The sequence below is a fragment of the Bos taurus genome, chromosome 3 (genome assembly GCF_002263795.3).
Source record: "Bos taurus isolate L1 Dominette 01449 registration number 42190680 breed Hereford chromosome 3, ARS-UCD2.0, whole genome shotgun sequence".
Classification (NCBI taxonomy): domain Eukaryota; kingdom Metazoa; phylum Chordata; class Mammalia; order Artiodactyla; family Bovidae; genus Bos; species Bos taurus.
In genome coordinates, this window is record NC_037330.1 from 96,207,551 (window position 1) to 96,229,037 (window position 21,487).

The following is a 21,487-nucleotide window of genomic DNA, read 5'->3' on the forward strand; positions in this document are numbered from 1 at the left end:
ACTGTCTCAATAATTGCTATCCCCTCCATTCCAGTGGCCATTATTTACATTATGCATATCCGCCTACGTCTAACTACATTAACTGCCAAGAAAGCTTTGGAAAAACAAGGAATCCTGTTGCCTGGCAAAGCCAGGGGTGGCAAATACACCAATTCTAACTTAGTCTAGCTATTTCCTGTAATAATTCTGCACGTAGCAAATATACCCAAGAGGGAAAAAGCTCACAGAATTTCATGAAAGATATTAATTACAGCCCTAAAACTAAAATAGAAAGGACTTAGAAATGTTTAAAATACTTAGGTAATATCTCCAATCAGCCTTCCTCAGAAATTCACTAGGATAGGACTGACTCCCTATGAGTTACTGAGCACAGGGAGGGGGTTACAAAGGCAATATAGGACCAAGGTTAGAAGTGTGAGTCTGGAGTCAGACTGCCTGGGTTCAGAGCATGATTGTAAGGGCTTAATAAGATAATTCATGTAAAGTACTTAACATAATGCCCAGTACATAATAATAACTTTAAAAACCAAGCTGTTATTATTATCACCATAATTAAAGAGATGAATAAGTCCCAGATCCTGCCTCAAGGATGGTGAAGTAAAAAAAAAAAAAAGGTAACATCACTAAGAGGAATACTACTAAACAGAGATGCCAAGAACAAACTGCAAGGGTATAGGGGACCCAAGGCCACATATCCAGAACACATTTATTGAGCACATACTCTGGGCCAGATGGTAGTGGCAGGGAATATAAATACGGTTGACAATATGATCCCTACCCTGGAGGAACTGACTGTAATTTTCCTTTCACCCATGAGTGGTTCTGAATCAAACAAATATTTCATAAGCACCTGTGTCTCATGTTGCACAAAATACTAACAGAGTTCCTGGTTTAAAACATGGCTCTTGGGTTACAAGAACATTTAAGGAGATAATACTCCACCAGAAGAAATAATAAGAAAACCAGCTTGTGAGAAGGGTCTGGGTATGAATGCTAGAGGTGACAAAAGAAAATAATGGGGCCCAGAAAGATCCAGGAGGGCTTCATTAATGAAAGACAGACAGTGAGGTGTCCTCATCAGCACAGTGACTAGGTCTCCATCTAGAACAGGCAGTCCTCTTAGTTGATAAATGGTGCTGCTGTTAAAGAAATTGAAATATGATTCAGAGATACATAAACAGAACTTGCAAGAAATGAAATCTGTTTCATATAAGACAACAGGATATAGCTGAAAAAGCATGAACTTAGAGCTACAAGGCCTCAGTGATTACTGTCTGTGAAATCCTCAATAAATTACTTACTCTCTCTGAAATAAATAAATGATTGTGAATAAATGAAAAAATAGAAATGAAATTACCATACTCTGTTTAAATCAGGTACAGCTCTACAGACACGAAAACCACTCTCTGATCCGAGAAAGAAAAAATGCCTATGAAATGAAAAAGAGGTTACTTTTATTCCTCTTATATAGGAGAGCAAACAGAATAGGTTACCCTTCCAGGGAAAACTTATCTGTAGACCTCCATTTAAATTCACATATATCTCAACTGAATACCTACAAGAAGATCCATGGATTTCACACAACTACATGTGTGACATTCAGAAATGCAATTAAAAAATGAACTCTTGATCACACATATTATGTGTTAGGCGGTAGGACAGACCAACAGGGATACAGAGATGAAAAAGACAACATTCCTGTGTCCCTACAGAGCTTACATGCAGTTAACCATGTTGCTATAGCAGTGCCAGAACCCATTCTACCCTCTACTATTAGACGGCGTAGACTACCCCTAAAACCTCCAGCCATTGGTCCCAGGTTGTTCCTGCCTTCTCCACTAGAGTCCTTCAAAATACTAGGATATGGAGATTCACCAACTCTCCTGAGCCTTATTACACCATCTCACCCATCCCCAAGTTAGTCCAACTGAACTTTTCTTCCCCAAACAGTCCTTATTTTCCCATGCAATGGCACCCCACTCCAGTACTCTTGCCTGGAAAATCCCATGGATGGAGGAGCCTGGTAGGCTGCAGTCCATGAGGTCGCTAAGAGTCGGACACGACTGAGCGACTTCACTTTCACTTTTGACTTTCATGCATTGGAGAAGGAAATGGCAATCCACTCCAGTACTCTTGCCTGGAGAATCCTAGGGACAGGGGAGCCTGGTGGGCTGCCGTCTATGGGGTTGCACAGAATCGGACATGACTGAATCGACTTAGCAGCAGCAGCAACAGTCATGTCTAGTCTTTTATTTCAAGATCTCCATTTCCCACCCCCATCTCCACATATTCCTGACCATCTACCTAAAATAACATCCCAAGATCTATGCTCTTTAATCTAACCTTATTTTTCTCATGTCATTTAACTGTGATCTGAAAGTGCATTATTTTATTATTTAATTGTTAATGGCTTATAATTTATATGCTCTGCTGGAATGTAATTTGTGACCCCAGCACCAACTGTGACATCCATCCCTCCTCAGTCCCTAGATACAGTAGGTATTCAATCAATCTTTGTCAGAATATATAAACAACAGAACACGCAAATTCCATATCATTTTGTACCTTTCTGAGGGTATCCATTTCTTTTGACATGGTAATATTTATGTACTGTGCTCAGCCGCTCAGTCATGTCCAACTCCTTGCAACCCCATAGACTATAGCTTGCCAGACTTCTCTGTCCATGGAATTTTCCAGGCAAGAATAGTTGAGTGCGTTGCCATTTCCTACTCCGAGGGATCTTCCTAACCCAAGGATTGAACCTGTGACTCCTCTATCTCCTGCATGGCAGGCGGGGTCTTTACCACTGCACCACCTGGGAAGCTCTATGGTAGTATTTATATGTTTATTTTTATATTAATACATGAATATGTCTTCCCTACATGGCAGGAAACACCTTGAGGATCCATGTCTGTTTTACCTTTGTATCCTTCAATACCCAGGGTATTTCCTTTGTTAATTTGATTTCCTTTGCTAATGCCTGTTGAATATAAAAATCATGTTGTCCCTTGGTTAAGATCTGTTGAATAAATAAACAAATGGTCCCTTCATCTTCAGTCTTCTTAATCTTGACTTTGTCAAAACTCTACCACAATCCTCAGAAATATAAACATATCTGGTTGATAACATGGAAAGGTAAAGGATCTTTTTTACTACATCACTGCTGCTTCTTTTTAAGAACTAATTGCTTGACCAAGTTTAAAGCTTATTTTCACCCCATCCATCAAACCCTTACCTGGTAGGGTTTTTGCAAACATCTATTAATTTCTTGAGGATAAAAAAGAGAATAAAACCTTTAAAAACCACATACTCTTCTGGAGTACACCAATCTCTGCTTGCTGTGGATACAAGCTATTTTTATCAGGTGATTCTGTGATATTCCTTTTCAACACATGATACTCACTCTTTCAAGCTGTTCAGCACTGTTCTATTTGGTTTCATGTTACATCAATGAGACAGTTTGAGGGAAAAGGGAAAATGGGACATGCTATATTTAGTAGCACACTAAATCCCTAAATAAAAACTGAATTTCCTAAACTCCTCAACTACGCAATCTATCTCTAGGACCCTAATTACCAACCCAAGATTAAGACCAAATAGGCAATGCCTTTATCCAAGAGAATATTTTTACGAGTGTTAATTACAGAAAATTATTTACAATGTCTCTAAATTTTGAGTTAAAGTTCATACATAAAGGTCATAGAGGGACCAAACAATTACATCATATATTTTGTATTTCCATAGTATTTTTACTCTGGGATTATCAGTATAATTATATTTTAGAATGATAACACATCTAGGTACACATCTGGACATGCTGAGGTTGAGGTGGTCACGTGACAACTATGAAGTGCTGGTTAACAAACAGTTAGACATAGAGAAACAAAGCTTGGAAGGTTTAGGCTAGAGTATCAGTGTAACCATCAAAGTGAATAATGACCCTTGAAGAGTCAGGAGAGCTGAAGGCTGAGGCGGAAACCTTAGTGCCTAAATGTGAACAAATGTCTACTGCTGCTTCACTGACTACACTAAAGCCTTTAACTGTGGATCACAACAAACTGTGGAAAATTTTTAAAGAGATGGGAATACCAGAACACCTTACCTGCTTTCTGAAAAACCTGTATGCAGGTCAAGAAGCAACAGTTAGAAGCAGACATGGAACAACAGACTGGTTCCAAATTGGGAAAAAAGTACATCAAGGCTGTATATTGTCACCCTGTTTATTTAACTTAAATGCAGAGTACATCAAGCAAAATGCCAGGCTGGATGAAGCACAAGCTGGAATCAATATTTCTGATGGGAGAAATATCAATAATCTCAGATATGCAGATGACACTACCATTATGGCAGAAAGTGAAGAGGAACTGCTGCTGCTGCTGCTAAGTCACGTCAGTCGTGTCCGACTCTGTGAGACCCCATAAACGGCAGCCCACCAGGCTCCCCCGTCCCTGGGATTCTCCAGGCAAGAACACTGGAGTGGGTTGCCATTTCCTTCTCCAATGCATGAAAGTGAAAAGTGAAAGGGAAGTTGCTCAGTCGTGTCTGACTCCTAGCGACCCCATGGACTGCAGCGCACCAGTCTCCTCCGTCCATGAGATTTTCCAGGCAAGAGTACTGGAGTGGGGTGCCATTGCCTTCTCCTGAAGAGGAACTAAAGAGCCCTTAATGAAGGTGAAAGAGGAGAGTGAAAAAGCTGGCTTAAAATTCAACATTCAAAAAACTAAGGTCATGGCATTTGGTCCCATCATTTCATGGGAAATAGATGGGGAAACAATGGAAATGGTGAAAGACTTTATATTCTTGGGCTCCAAAATTATTGCAGATGGCAACTACAGCCATGAAATTAAGAAAGATACTTGCTCTTTGAAAGAAAAGCTATGAGCAACCTAGACAGCATACTAAAAAGCAGAGACATTACTTTGCTGACAAAGGTTGGTATAGTCAAAGCTATGGTTTTTCCAGTAGTCATGTATGGATGTGACAGTTGGACCATAAAGAAGGCTTTATGCCAAAGAATGGATGCTTTTGAACTGTGGTGCTGGAGAAGACTCTTGAGAGTCCCTTGGACTGCAAGGAGATCAAACCAGTCAATCTTCAAGGAAATCTGTCCTGAATATTTGTTCGAAGGGTTGATGCTGAAGTTGCAAGTCCAGTACTTTGGGCACCTGATGCAACAGCTGACTCATTGGAAGACCCTGATACTGAGAAAGAGAAGGCAGGAAGAGAAGGGGACGACAGAGATGAGATGGTTGGATGGCATCACTGACTCAGTGGACATAGTTTGAGCCAGCTCTGGGAGATGGTGAAGGTCAGGGGAGCCTGGCTTGCTGCAGTCCATATGGTCACGAAGAGTCAGACGTGAGTGAGTGACTTAACAACAAGAAGAAGAAGGTTAAGAAAAAGTTATGAATAGAAGCAGATACTTAGCCTCAGAAATACTTAACTTACTGGCTTGCTGTAAGACTCAGGGGTTATAGGCAAAAAGACTTTTGTTCTGCAAACTGTGTTACAAATATCTGTTTCTATTATTTTTATAAGGAATGTTAAGAGTAGTGTAGCAGAGCAACTACAAAACTGGTCATAATCGTTAACGCTCCTTGTACACATGCCCTTCACAATGTGACTTTGCATATCTTCCTATCAAGAGATGTAATCTGTTTCCTGGTTCCTATATCTGGGCTGGCTTTGTGATTTGCTTTGGTCAATAGGATGCAGTAGAGTTCCTACTGTGTCAGCTCTTGCTTACTTTCAATTTCTGTTGGAATCCTGCTCAGCTATCATGTGAACAAGCCCCAGCTGTCCTGCCAGAAAAAGAAAGACTACATAGAAAACAGCCCAGTGAGCCCAATCAAGGCCATCCTAGAACAGTCTATTATGTTAATGGCGGTGCATTAGTAAAGATTCTGCCTGCTAAATCAGAAGACACAGGAAATGTAGGTTTGATCCCTGAGTTGAGAAGATCCCCTGGAGTAGGAAATGGCAACCCACTCCAGTAATCTTGCCTGGAAAATTCCATGGACAGAGGAGCCTGGCAGGCTACAGTTCATAGGGTTGCAGAGAGTCGGACATGACTGAACACATGCACTAGTCACCAGAAAGGCCTATAACAAGCCAACTCCACACATGTGAGGGAGCCCAGCCAAGATCAGAAGAGCTGCCTACCTGACCTAGAGCTCACTACAAATGTATGAATGAGCCCAACTAAGATCAGAAGAACTGCTCGGTTGATTTGTATACTCATGAGTCATAATGAACCACTGAGTTTTAGACTGGTTAGTTATCTAGAAATAGGTAACTGATGTAAGTAGCAATAAATAAACCAGCCTACCAGGAGCCTTTTACGTGCTTGGCACCATGCTGATAAGCACTGTTTGAAAGTGAAAGTTGCTCAGTCGTGTCTGACTCTTCGTCACCTCATGGACTATAAAGTCCATGAAGTTCTCCAGGCCAGAATACTGGAGTGGGGAGCCTTTCCCTTCCCCAGGGGATCTTCCTAACCCAGGGATCAAACCCAGGTCTTCTACATTGCAGGTGGATTCTTTACCAGATAAGCCACAAGGGAAGCCTAAGAATACTGGAGTGGGTAGCCTATCCCTTCTCCAGTGGATCTTCCTGACCTAGGAATCGAACTGGGGTCTCTGCATTGCAGGCAGATTCTATACCAACTGAGCTATCCTGGAAGCCCCAAGTTTACAGGGGTCATTTCATTTGCTTCTCATGATAACTTTATGTAGTAAATATTATCCCCATTTTACAGATTATAAAATCAAGCACAGAGCTTAAGTTCACTTGCCCAGTGTTGTACAGCTATCAAACAGTGGGGCCGAAATTTAAGTCAGGTTGTTCAACTACACAGCAGCAGTTAATCCAAGAAAAGAATCTTTTATTTAATTCAAGAAATAAGGAACTTTCCCCAGTCTTCTCTAAAATAAATAATCTTTTCTAGCCTTTTCCTATGCTTCTGATTGTCCCAACTCAAAGATCCATTTCTATGAAAAATAACAATAACATCAGTGACTTCATTTGCTGATACGTTACTTCATTTGATCCTTACAATAAGCTGTGTTATCACCTTTGTTTTACAGAGGAGAGAAAAGAAGGTGGAGGGGGTGTCTCAGAGAGACTAATGCAACTCTCTAAGTCACACAGCCTGTGAGTAGCCCAGTGGGGCTGTCATTCCTGGTCTGATAACTTCAGGACCTATGTCATGCTGCCTGGCAGGCAGCTTTTCCACATTCTCCATGTTTTCCTGCAGCTCAATGCCAATCAATAGATTCACTTAGCAGACAGATACCAAATATCTCCCATGTCTCTAGCCACAAGACTGGCTCTTGAGATTACAAAATAGTTAAATCCATGTTCTCTTGTTCTCAAAGAACTCAAGATTAGTTGAGAATGCAAGAGTGAAATACATAAAAAGCTAAATGATATAACAAGAATGAAATGTAAGAAGGTATTAGTGTTGAATAAATGGAAGAAACAAAATAGTCAGAGCCCAGAGTTCAAGGGAGAGGGAAAGAAATGTGGGTTCAATCTGTCTGGCAAGGATTCACATGGGAGAGAACATTAAGGACACATAGGATGGTAGATTTCCTATGGGATCATAGTCTTTTGTGGCTGGAGGTGTGTGATTCTTGTAGGGCTGTCATGGTGATTGTAGCTTCAAGATATCCACATGGTGATTATTCAAACCTGGTAAATTTGGACAAGGTCAATTCCTTGTATGTGAGGAAAAAGCACTTATCTGAGAGTCTCAATACATACAAAACTTGGAAGGGCTGGAAACAGGTTCCTAGAAACTTGAAGCAACTACCATATCATGACAGTCAACAAATCCAGAAAATAGATAATAAGTCTAAACTTATGTCTAGACCAATCCCCCCCACCAGATAGGAAAGAAGGTGGATAGAATGACCAGGAAGAAATCCAAGCCATGCATAATGCATACACAATGTCAGTAGTTCATGTTCCAGCCCTTGGAGGACCAGGGAAAACTTAGCTAAGAATAAAACACCTGCACTTGGCAAAACTCAACAAGTTTAACTTCCAGGTTATTTTATTTTTTTCTATTCTCAGTATCCAGGAAAGACGCTCTTTAATCTGACACAATCTAACCTTCCAGAATTACTGCTCAGCTTCTAATCCCTTTCACCCTATCATGCACCAGCTACATTGCAGTGCTTGCATTATCTCAGCAGACCTTGCTCTGTCACACACCTATGTTGCTCTTGGCCTCAGGGGCTTTGCACAGCCTATTCCTTCTACTGGATCTCTCATCTCTTCTAATCACCCTACCCAATCCTGCCTCCCTTCTTCCACTAGCTAATGCCTATATTTCCTTCATCCTTACTTTAAATGTTACTTCCAGGTAGAACAGAAGGAAAACAGAAAACTCTTTGTGGGGGGAAAACACCATAAACAAGGGAAAAGGCTGGGATAGTGGGCCTACAAGCTGGATGGGATCAGCAGTTCCAGGTATAGTGGGAGGTTCTGACTGAAAGCCACATTTAGTAGTTTGAAAAAAGGAAGGATGTGGGATAAAGAATGAATTAACTCTCATCACAAAAAGCCCAAGCCCCAGTGCTCATGGGATCCCCATAAAAGCAGGAAGACATAACAAAAGAAAAATGTTTCACTACTGACAGAAGAGAGAGAAATTCCTGATATCTGGAGGTAGGAAAAATGTCAACAAACGCTGCATGTCAAGAGAAAGAGCACATGCTCCAAGAGATCCTGGTGGGAGAGGGGTGGTTAGCTAGATGAGCAAAGCAAAGTCTTAGAAACAGATGAATGCAGATGCTGATAAAGGAACAGAAATCTAGAGATTGGCCACAGAGGAAGCTGATGAATCTCCAGGTCACATTATGCAGGTATTTCCAAAAGTGGAATTAATATAGTGAAAAGCTGTTGTTGTTCAGTCGTTAAGTTGTGTCTGACTCTTTGTGACTCCATGGATTGCAACATGCCAGGCTCCCGTGTCCTTCACCATCTCCCGGAGTTTGCTCAAACTCATGTGGAAAGCTACAGGCAGCTTTAAAGCAACAAGTACAACAGCAGACAATGACCAGGATACGTGGCAAGAGGAGGCATCAGAAGAGAAAGGAAGAAGTGTAAGCAACAGAATATATTTACGTGATTGAAAGTGAAAGCCACTCTATACAGTCCATGGAATTCTCCAGGCCAGAGTACTGGAGTTGGTAGCCGTTCCCTTCTCCAAGGGATCTTCCCAACCCAGGGATCAAACCCAGGTCTTCTGCATTGCAGGCGGATTCTTTACCAACAGAGCTACCAGGGAAGACCATTTATATGATTGTATTAATAATAATGGCAATAATATTTACTTTATGAAAGTTTTACTCAACTACTAAGCATGTACCAATAATATGCATTATTTCAATTGCAAGGAAACAAAATGACCTTGAAGGATGCCCAGAGAGACATAAGAAAGGGACAGAACTGACAGCAACTAAAGCCTGTTCTCTGCAACAAGAGAAGTCACTGCCATAAGAAGCCCTCGAACCTTGATGAAGAGTAGCCCCTGGCTCATTGCAGCCAGAGAAAGCCCTCACAGAGCAATAAAAACACAGCCAAAAATAAATAAATTAATAAATACAAAACAAAAGCAAAAAACCTCTCTGTTCTCCCTTTCCTAAGTTAAAAGATTTATCACATTAAGAGTGTAAACCATGCTTGAGTGCTACAGGCACTCAGAGTATCTTGCCATAGGAAATAAGCAGATGGCTTTGTCCAGCCACACTCTTAAGAGATGGAGTAGGATGGTCAGGGTTCCAGGCCTGTAAGGGTGTGGAAATACAGTCTCACAGTGCCACTGAGTTCTGAGACTTGGCTGATGACAGTGGGAGAGCACTGCTACAATGAGATCATGCTGGTGGTACTGCACTGGTTAGAAGAGGACCTAGTCTAGCATATTCTCAGCTACAGCCAGCCCAGGCCCTCCTCCACATGGCAATAGCAGGAGTCCGCTTCACAAAGTCCTTAAGTCACAGCTCTGGATCTTGGTTCTGAATCCACCTGTCCCAGGCAAGCTGTAACTCTGCCACCAGTACCTACTTCATGACTTAGCTGCAAAGAGAAAACACCACTCATGATTCCTAGTGGGGCATAGCAACATGCTCTGAGCTGCTGAAGAGAAAAAGGATATACATACCCCTGTTATATTTAGGTATCATGAAGAGCCATATAGCTTCTATTGGAAGTTGAGCTCTTGACATAGAGATGTTAAGATATGCTTATATGACAGCCCTTGGTGACACATGGAAAGGTCAGACCAATCTCTGAATTCTGAAATTCTAGAATCTACATAAAAAGATTTGAAAATGTATTCAGTTTTTAACTGCACTGAATGGCATATGACAGGCAAATTTCAGGGTACACAATAAGTTTTCTTTCAATTTTGCATCAGAGTATAACATTTTAAAAATAACTGAGGTGAAATTTATATAAAATTGACCATTTAAAGTGAATGATTCAGTGGCATTTAGTACATTCACAATGTTGTGCAACCACTACCTCAGTCTAGTTCAAAAATATTTCCATCACTGCAAAGTAAAACCCCTTACTCTCCATTTCCCTTGTCCCTATCTTCTGGCAACCACCAATATGCCTACTAACTCTGTGGTTTTATCTATTCTGAATATTTCATATAAACAAAATCGCATGTCATCTTTTGTGTCTAGATTCTTTGACTTAGTATGTTTTGAAGGTTCATCAGTGTTGTAGCCTGTATCATAACTTCATTCCTTTTCACAGCTGAATATTATTCCATTGTGTGTATATACTACAATTTGTTTATCAATTGATAAATATTTCGGCTGTTTCCACATTTTGGCTATGAACATGTGTGTACCTGTACTTGAATACTTGTTTTCAATTCTTTTGGGTATACAATTAAGGAAAAGAATTGTGGTGGTCACATGGTAATCCTGTTTAACAACTGACAAACTTTTCCACAGTGGCTGCATCATTTTACAATCCCACCAGCAAGATATGAAGACTATAATTTCTCCACATCCTCCCTAACACTTAGTTTGGTTTTTAATTTTTTTGTTTCTTTTTATGTTATAGCGAGTGGATGTGAAGTAGTACCAAAAATGGTTTTGATGTGTATTCCCCTTTTGTGTGTCTTTTGGCTACTTTTTAACATGTTAAATGACAACTAGGGATACAAATTTGTATAGGGGGGTTCCAAACGCAAATAAACAAGGTGACAGTTACACAGATAACTTAGATGAGCTTCACAAACTGCACTCATGCACAGGCAATGATAATCGCATTTTTTTCAAACACTGATTGTAAAAGTGGGTTTCCATTTCAGGAATCTTATCTTCAAATCAGAGAAATATGATGTTTAAGAACATGAAAACCCCCTGAGAGCAGCAATTTTTGTCTACATCATTTCCCGGTCTGAACAAGGCACATACTAGGCACTCAATCAGTGTTGGCTAACTAAAGAAATCAGGTTGACTACAATGGAAACAGTCACAGACTTTATTGTCTTGGGCTCCAAAATCACTGCAGATGGTGACTGCAGCCATGAAATTAAAAGATGCTTGCTCCTTGGAAGAAAAGCTATGACCAACCTAGAAAGCATATTAAAAAGCAGAGACATTGCTGACAAAGATCTGTCTAGTCAAAGCCATGGTCTTTTCTAGTAGTCATGTATGGATGTGAGAGTTGGACCATAAAGAAAGCTGAGTGCTGAAGAATCGATGCTTTTCAACTGTGATGTTGGAGAACTCTTGAGAGTCCCTTGGACTGCAAGGAGATCAAACTAGTCAATCCTAAAGGAAATCAGTCCTGAATATTCATTGGAAGGACTGATGCTGAATCTGAAACTCTGATACTTTGGCCATCTGATGCGAAGATCGGACTCATTGAAAAAGACCCTGATGCTGAGAAAGATTGAAGACAGGTGGAGAAGGGGATGACAGAGGATGAGATGGTTGGATGGCATCACTGACTCGAAGGACATGAATTTGCACAAGCTCTGGGAGTTGGTGATGGATAGGGAAGCCTGGTGTGCTGCAATCCATGGGGTTGCAAAGAGTCGGATGCAACTGAGCAACTGAACTGACCTGACCTGGTTTAAGAGACTTATAAGTGAAAGTAGGTGATAAGGAAGAGGGATTGATCTAGGATAATTCAAGATCCTTCTACTTAGGTCCAGTGGGAAAATGATGATGCCATTAACCAGGATAATAAATACAGGAGCAAGAACACATGTGATGAAGGAATTATCTCAGAATTCTTACCATTAATTGGAGTTCCATTTTTATTTTTTAATAATTTTCATGTTCCTTTTATTAATATACCACACTTTCTATGCAGAAAAAGGTAAGAAAGAAGTTAAAAGGTATTCTACAAACATGATGTAATAATGCTTCTACTCACAAACATTTCCTATCTCAATATTTTGTAGGAAAAAAATTTTTCTTCCTATTATGTCCTATCCTGACCTCATCCCCTGCTGAATGTCACTCCATCTCATATATGTCCAATTTTCCATCATTATTATGACAATCTTTATAGCACTGTTTATCCAAATATGGCTTGGCAAACTTATTAACTCTTCTCTGATTTATGAATTAGAGAATGTCTCCTACCAAACAGAACATATCTAGAAAAGCAGTCCACTATGACTCTGCATGACACTATTTGTTACTAGAGGACAAATTGCTAAATTTTAAGTTTACTCTGATCACTTCCCCCTTGCAGACTGTGTGTCTTCCATTTCAGAAATCAGAAGAAATAATTCAAGCTTACTTTAGTCTGGTAAAAATGTTTGTCTTTTGAAAATTTTTATTGTAAGAATACTCTAGAGACTTGCCTGGCTGTTCAGTGGTTAAGGCTCCATGCTTCCAATGCAGGGCGACTGGGTTTGATCCCTGGTCAGGGAACTAAGATCCCACATGCCATGCAGCATGGCCAAATTTTTAAAAAATTAAAAGATTAAAAAAATGTAATTAAGTAAAAGAATATTCTAATCTTGTATAATATGTACCACAAAAGAATATATCACACCCTCAAAGGGAAGCAGAATCCTACTTCAACATAATAAGACTGCCTGATGAACTATGGACAGAGGTTCGTGACATTGTACAGGAGACAGGGATCAAAACCATCCCTATGGAAAAGAAATGCAAAAAAAGCAAAATGGCTGTCTGGGGAGGCCTTACAAATAGCTGTGAAACGAAGAGAAGCAAAAAGCAAAGGAGAAAAGGAAAGATATAAGCATCTGAATGCAGAGTTCCAAGGAATAGCAAGGAGCGATAAGAAAGCCTTCCTCAGCAATCAGTGCAAGGAAATAGAGGAAAACAACAGAATGGGAAAGACTAGAGATCTCTTCAAGAACATTAGAGATACCAAGGGAGTATTTCAAGCAAAAATGGGCACGATAAAGGACAGAAATGGTATGGACCTAACAGAAGCAGAAGATATTAAGAAGAGGTGGCAAGAATACACAGAAGAACTGTACAAAAAAGAGCTTCATGACCAAGATAATCATGATGGTGTGATCACTCATCTAGAGCCAGACATCCTGGAATGTGAAGTCAAGTGGGCCTTAGAAAGCATCACTACGAACAAAGTTAGTGGAGGTGATGGAATTCCAGTTGAGCTGTTTCAAATCCTGAAAGATGATGCTGTGAAAGTGCTGCACTCAATATGCCAGCAGATTTGGGAAACTCAGCAGTGGCCACAGAACTGGAAAAGGTCAGTTTTCATTCCAATCCCAAAGAAAGGCAATGCCAAAGAACGCTTAAACTATTGCACAATTGCACTCACCTCACACGCTAGTAAAGTAATGCTCAAAATTCTCCAAGCCAGGCTTCAGCAATATGTGAACCGTGAACTTCCAGATGTTCAAGCTGGTTTTAGAAAAGGCAGAGGAACCAGAGATCAAATTGCCAACATCTGCTGGATCATGGAAAAAGCAAGAGAGTTCCAGAAAAACATCTATTTCTGCTTTCTTGACTATGCCAAAGCCTTTGACTGTGTGGATCACAATAAACTATGGCAAATTCTTCAAGAGATGGGAATACCAGACCACCTGACCTGCCTCTTGAGAAACCTATATGCAGGTCAGGAAGCAACAGTTAGAACTGGACATGGAACAACAGACTGGTTCCAAATAGGAAAAAGAGTACGTCAAGGCTGTATATTGTCACCCTGCTTATTTAACTTCTCTGCAGAGTACATCATGAGAAACACTGGGCTGGAAGAAGCACAAGCTGGAATCAAGATTGCCAGGAGAAATATCAATAACCTCAGATAAGCAGATGACACCACCCTTATGGCAGAAAGTGAAGAGGAACTAAAAGGCCTCTTGATGAAGGTGAAAGTGGAGACTGAAAAGTTGGCTTAAAGCTCAACGTTCAGAAAACGAAGATCATGGCATCCGGTCCCATCACTTCATGGGAAATAGATGGGGAAACAGTGGAAACAGTATCAGACTTTATTTTTTTGGGCTCCAAAAAAATGATTGCAGCCATGAAATTAAAGGATGCTTAGTCCTTGGAAGGAAAGTTATGACCAACGTAGAGAGCATATTAAAAAGCAGAGATGTTACTTTGCCAACAAAGGTCCGTCTAGTCAAGGCTATGGTTTTTCCTGTGGTCATGTATGGATGTGAGAGTTGGACTGTGAAGAAAGCTGAGTGCCGAAGAATTGATGCTTTTGAACTGTGGTGTTGGAGAAGACTCTAGAGAGTGCCTTGGACTGCAAGTCCAGTCCATTCTAAAAGAGATCAGTCCTGGGTGTTCATTGGAAGGACTGATGCTGAAGCTGAAACTCCAATACTTTTGCCACCTCATGTAAAGAGTTGACTCATTGGAAAAGACTCTGATGCTGGGAGGGATTGGGGGCAGGAGGAGAAGGGGATGACAGAGGATGAGATGCCTGGATGGCATCACTGACTTGATGGACATGAGTTTGAGTGAACTCCGGGAGTTGGTGAAGAACAGGGAGGCCTGGTGTGCTGCGATTCATGGGGTCGCAAAGAGTCAGACACAACTGAGCAACTGAACTGAACTGATTGTAGGCAGAGAAAACAGCAAATGCAAACAAGCAAAAGCAAATGCGCAGCGTGCGTGCATTCATGTCAACTTGCTTCAGTCGTGTCCAACTCTCTGTTACTGCATGAATTGTAGCCTTCCAGGTTCCTCTGTCCATGGGATTCTCCAGGCTAGAATACTGGAGTGGATTGCCATGCCTTCCTCCAGGGGATCTTCCCAACCCATAAGACCCATAAGAGAACCCGTTGTCTCATATGTCTCCTGCATGGGTAGGTGTGTTCTTTACCACTAGCGCCACTTGGGAAGCCCAAATGAGCGGCACCTTTGGTCAGTTGCAAATGGTTTAACATCAGAGCAAATGCAGGATTTGAGTGAGCGAAAATGGGGGGCCAAACACTTAGATATAAATGTAAGGATAAATGTATGATAACAAACCAAAAAGCTTAGGCTTCATCTTGTGGATAGTGGAGCTCAGGGAAATGACAGGGTCACATGTACAAGTTTTAGAGACGTTTGGTTTTGGGGACTATTTGGAGGGGAAGAGACTGAAAAGTGGGGCTAAGAGTTAAGAGAATTTTATGGTAGACCAGTAGAGAGATGAAAATGAGAAATTTAAGATTATTGATTATTCACAATTGTCCCTATTTTTATTACCATGAATAACTAAAAGCAAACAATGTATATGCTTCCTGATTTTGTCTACATTCTTCTGTTATGAAGATATATCATGTTCAGGGTTTTTGTTTGTTTGTATTGTTTTGGCAAGAAGGGGAATAGTATTTCTTTTTATAGAGTACTAATCTTTACAAAAGCCCTTCCATGTTTAAGGACATACAATAAATAATATCCCATACAGTACACTTTTAACTGGAGACCAAAGCAGAAAGGTTTTCAACAGTATCCACCAATTGAGATATATTCCTCGGTGGTATATTCAAAATTGATTACGCTTCTGAATCATAAAACCAGGTTCCTACGATGTCACTTAAAAGCTTTGTATCATTGGGCAAAGTCCCCAATGTCTAAATTGTTATCTTAAAAGTGGTGTCTCAGTCAGAGTCAGAGTCAGGAAACAGAAGGCATACTCAAAGAGTAAAATGGAGCAAGGTTTAACGAAGGAAATTCATCACAGGATGATGAATCACCCTGGGGCTAGTAATAGTGGAGACTCATCACCTCTTTGACCTTGAGAGAACACACAGAGAGAGAGACAGAGAGACAGAGAGAAAGAGAGGTGTAGTTGTAGGATAAATATGGGCTGTGGCCTGCACACAGCCACTACTAACCAGTAGCCTAGCAGAGAGAGAGTTGGGGAAATAAATACCCAGAATTCACTTTCTTTCAGTCTTTAGATATCCTGCCAGTGTCCCCACTGGCCAAATCCTTCTACAAACAAGAGGGAAAGAGGGCCTACTGATGCAGTCTATAAAGGTCAGCCTCCAAGGCCACAGAAAGAATGGGGAAAAGAATAGAGTAGATATAGGTTGTAAATGTAAGATACCCAGTTCAAAATGTAATAATGGATACCTACTTCTCACACAGATTTGCTGTTAGGGTCAAATGAGGTAACATATATAATTTGTAAACTATACCAACTTCCCTGGTGGCTCAGATGGTTAAGAATCTGCCTGTAATGCAGGAGACCCAGGTTCAATTCCTGGGTCAGGAAGATCTCCTGGAGAAGGAAATTGCAACCCACTCCAGTATTCTTGCCTGGAGAATCCCATGGACAGAGGACAAATATAATAATTATAATATTCATTCTATAAGAAGTAAACAAGAAAGAATAATGGCAATCTATAGTATGGGTCTCCTGAGGCTGACATATCTCAAACTTTCAAATCAAGAGTAGCTCTCCACTAGAATTTTTTCATTCTAGTTAAAAGTTCAAATCTTGAAGACAGAAAAATCTAACTGAAAAAGAATGGATGCTTGGGGCTGGTGTACTGGGATGACCCAGAGGGGTGGTACTGGGAGGGAGGAGGGAGGAGGGTTCAAGATGGGGAACATGTGTATACCTGTGGCAGATTCATGTTGATGTATGGCAAAACCAATACAATATTGTAAAGTTAAAAAATGAAATAAAACAAATTAAAATAAATTTAAAAAAAAAGAAAAAGAGTGGTTCAGTATCAAATGGTTAAGGCTAAGTGAAAAAATGAATTCCCCTAGTGAGGTCCATGTGACAATGGTCAGATAGGACTCAGAAACCTACTCATCAGCATCTCTAAGTTATTTTTCTGCCCTTCCTATTTCCTAATCCCAGTTCTAATATTTGCCAGAAACAAGGTGGCTCAGATGGTAAAGAATCTGCCTGCAATTCAGGAGACCGGGGTTCGATCCCTGGGTCAGGAAGATCCCCTGGAGAAGGGAATGGGAATTCATTCTAGTATTCTTGTCTGGGAAATCCCATCAGCTACAGTCCATGGGGTCACAAAGAGTTGGACACGACTGAGCAACTAACTAACCACCACTGCCAAGTGCTTAGTATAAAAGCACTATCTAACTCACTGGGGCTTCCCAGGTGGCTCAGTGGCAAAGAATCTGCCTGCCAGTGCAGGAGACACTGTTTGATCCCTGGGTCAGGAAGATCTCCTGGAGGAGGAAATGGCTCTAGTATTCTTGCCTGGAAAGTCCCAAGGAGAACCCTGGAGGGCTACAGTCCATGGGGTCACAAGAGCCAGACAGGACTTAGTGACTGGGCATGCACCCACATCTACTTATCAGTGGATGATGAACCATGATAAAATTTATTCTGCCTACAAACCTTATAATCCAATTTATACTCTTTTCTTGTTCATTCCTATTTAGCTATTCTGACCTCCTTGCTATTCCTTGGACCCCTCAAATTACACTCCTGATTTAGGACCTTTCCTTGGGCTATTCCCTCTGCTTTTTCCTCAGAAAGACATATTGACTAACTTCTTCATTTCCATCAAGTTTATTCAAACATCACCTTCTTAGTGAGGCCAACCCTATTCAAAACTGCAGTCCCCTGCCCAAGTTCCTGATTCCCTTTATCCTACTCTATTATTTTTTTAATAACTTTTAACAAGCATATGTTAATTTCTATCTCCCCTTGTAATTCTACTGATAGAGATGTTTGAGTTTTGTTCACTGAGGTATTCCAAGCAACTATAACTGGGCCTGGCCCACATTGAACACTCAACAAATTTTCACTGAATTAATCAATCAATCATTTAGTCATGTAAAATGGTTTCAGGAGGTTCACTGACATTAGCAATTTTCTGTTAATGGAAATTTTATAAGTTGAAAAAAAGAAAGCTATGTTGGCATTGCATTTTAAATCTGATAGCCTCATCTCAACTATAATTCACTCAAAATTTTCTGCTTACAGGTGAAAACATATAAGTGATGATTAATCCCCATTATAGCCAAAGGTAAAAGCTGTAACATTTCTATTAAAGGAAATATAAGATCAAGCATCAAGGTGGTACTATAGATAATAAGTGTTTGTAATTAACATACTGTGGATAACTGTTAACTCTGTCAGCATACTTATAAAATGTAAAAACTCCCAAAGCAACTGGGAGTTCCATGGCAGCTGCAATATCAACACTAGCCACTTTGCCAGTTGTTCAGAGGCTGTGCAAATTAAACAAATTGGTAGTAACACACATAATGCATCTGGGACCCATTTTTGCACAACATAAGTTTATGTCTCTTTTTTTTTCAATAAAGATTTTTTCTTTTTCTTTAGATAAATTATCAATCCTGACACATGAACATGTGGAGATGAGATAAAGTTAAAACTGGAAAGGGGAATAAATCATGACGTGGGCAGTTTAGGTACTTCTAAGTAAACTATCACTGGTTTCTGATTTGAGTGAAAAAGGTTACTTGTGCAGCAAATTTGGGCCCATAAATTCATGGCCTGAATATGCAAAAAATATGAATTGAGTGATTAGTATAATTATTGTGTTGCAGAAATAACTGGAAAGTCAAAGAGTTCAGATGACAGAATTAGGTATCAAGGTATCAAAGGGTTAAATGGTTTCTTTCCAGAAAGCCAAATCTTCTACCTCTACCACTCAAGTGCTACAGAGTCAGAAAGATTAGGAATCCACTGCACAGCCAATCAATGAAGGACATGATTTTAGTGGACCCAGTAACAAATTAGGCTTCCCAGGTGGCTCAGTGGTAAAGAATCTGACTTTAGGAGTAGGAGATGTAGGAGCATAGGAGACAGTGTAGGAGAGGTAGGAGACACGGATTTGATCCCTGGGTTGGCCCTGGGTTGGGAAGATCTCCTGGAGCAGGAAATGGCAACCCACTCCAGCTCTAGTATTCTTGCCTGGAAAACTCCATGGACAGAGGAGCCTGACAGGCTACAGTCATAGATTAAACTCAGTTGGACAACGACCCTTACTGATTCAGTTGTAATCAACCTCATAAGTAAAAGGTGTGTGTGTATGTTATACCCGATGGATATGTTTGGGTTTCTTACTGCAACAGGGAACTACAACATCTAGATCCAAACTGAACTATTTCAAAACAAGAAGTAAAATCTCACTTGTTTCCCATACTGTGTAGTGCTATTCCGAAAGAACCAACACAGCTTTACTAGATACTATGGGTTGTGTACTGAACTGTGTCCCCCCATGCAAATTCATATGTAGATAACCTAAACTCTAATACCTCAGAATATGACTGTATTGGGAAACAGGGTATGTAAAGACATAGTAATTGAGGTAAAATTAAGTCTATGAGTGGGTCCTGATCCAATATGACTGAAGAGGAGAATTAGGAAACAAACACACAAAGAGGAAAGTCCATATGAAGAGTGAGAAGATGGCCATATACTAACCAAGGAGCGAGGTGTCAGAAAAACAACTCTGGCTACACCTTGATCTTGGACTGCAAGCCTCCAGAAGTGTGAGTAAATAAATTTCTATTGTTTAAGCAACAGAGTCTGTGGTATTTGTTATGGTGGCCCTAGCAAGCTAATATATCATGTATGATTCATCTCATTATGTCACTGCATGAAAAGAATGAAGTTTAAAAACTCCAGTTCATGGGACTTTCCTGGTGGCCCAGTGGTTTAGACTTCACCTTCCAATGCAGAGGATGTGGGTTCGATCCCTGGTGGGAGAGCTAAGATCCCACATGCCTCATGGCCAAGAAAACAAAACATAAAACGGAAACAATATTGTAAAAATTCAACAAAGACTTTAAAAATGATCCACATTAAAAAAAAATCTTTTAAATTATTAAAAAAAAATCCAGTTCCCAATCACAAATCACAAGCATGAATGTTGATGGACACCTCATTTATGCAGCATCATAAGGGAATAAATCAGTACACACTAAGTAAAATTTACAGGTAACTAAAGCTTGTCTCTTAACAAACCAAAGTTCCTAATTCTAATCATATCAGATTGAAAGCTTCCTAAAAATACATTGGTATATGCTATTCCCCTTTTACAACAGAGTATACCATGATGTAACTTTTAAAGAATAGAATGGAAACTTTCAATAAAATTGGCAATTGTTATTCAGTACTCAAATTCAATTATTGCTTCTACTTAAGATTAATTTCTCGTGTCTTTTATAATTTGTTTTTCTTTCAGTTGAGAGGGCAATCTACTCCAGTATTCTTGCCTAGAAAATCCCATGGACAGAGGAGCCTAGCGGGCTATAGTTCATGGGGTTGCAAACAGTTGACATGCCCTAGTGACTGAGCATGCATGCACACATGCACCTACTTCCAGTTCACCTTTACTGAAAATTCCAGTGTGTCTCCCCTCTTAGCAGGCCATCTAATCTGCTGCAGGCTGAGACACTAGGGATCTAAGTATGTTAGAACTATGTCTTAAGAATTAAAAGGCTTGAGGGAGGGTCCAAAGGGCTTGCCCATGAGTAAACAATTTAATATACTCTCTGTGGCATATTTTTTGGTTCTCAGAAATGTTTTTGCTTCCTCCATAGCTTTTGCTTGTATTCCTAAGGGCTAACATTGAAAAGTTTTTATGACCACTATGTTTGGATAAGTGAGATTTTATTTTTATAATATTTTATTAATAATTATTGGCTTGTTTCCACTTCAAAAACTTTTCACAGCATCTTTATAGTGAATTTACATTAAAATCTGTATAGTATTGATTTCTGACCTCCAAAAAAGATGAACATATCAATTTTAAATAATAACAGCTAGCATATATTAGCATTTATTATGTGCCTTGATACTATGCTAAATGCGCATTAGGTATTTCACTTCACTACCAGCAATGCAAAGAATTTATTGAAAGCAAGGAAAGGGATGCGAAATCACTATGACCTTTCAGGAACTGTGCTTACTGGATGGATATATTATGCAAATGAGCATTTCTAGATGAAATAAAACATTTTAATTGGGTTTTTAAAAAGCTATTAGTAAAAACTAATACCATATGCAAGTTCCAAATTAAATATAATCCTGGCACAAGCCAAATAAT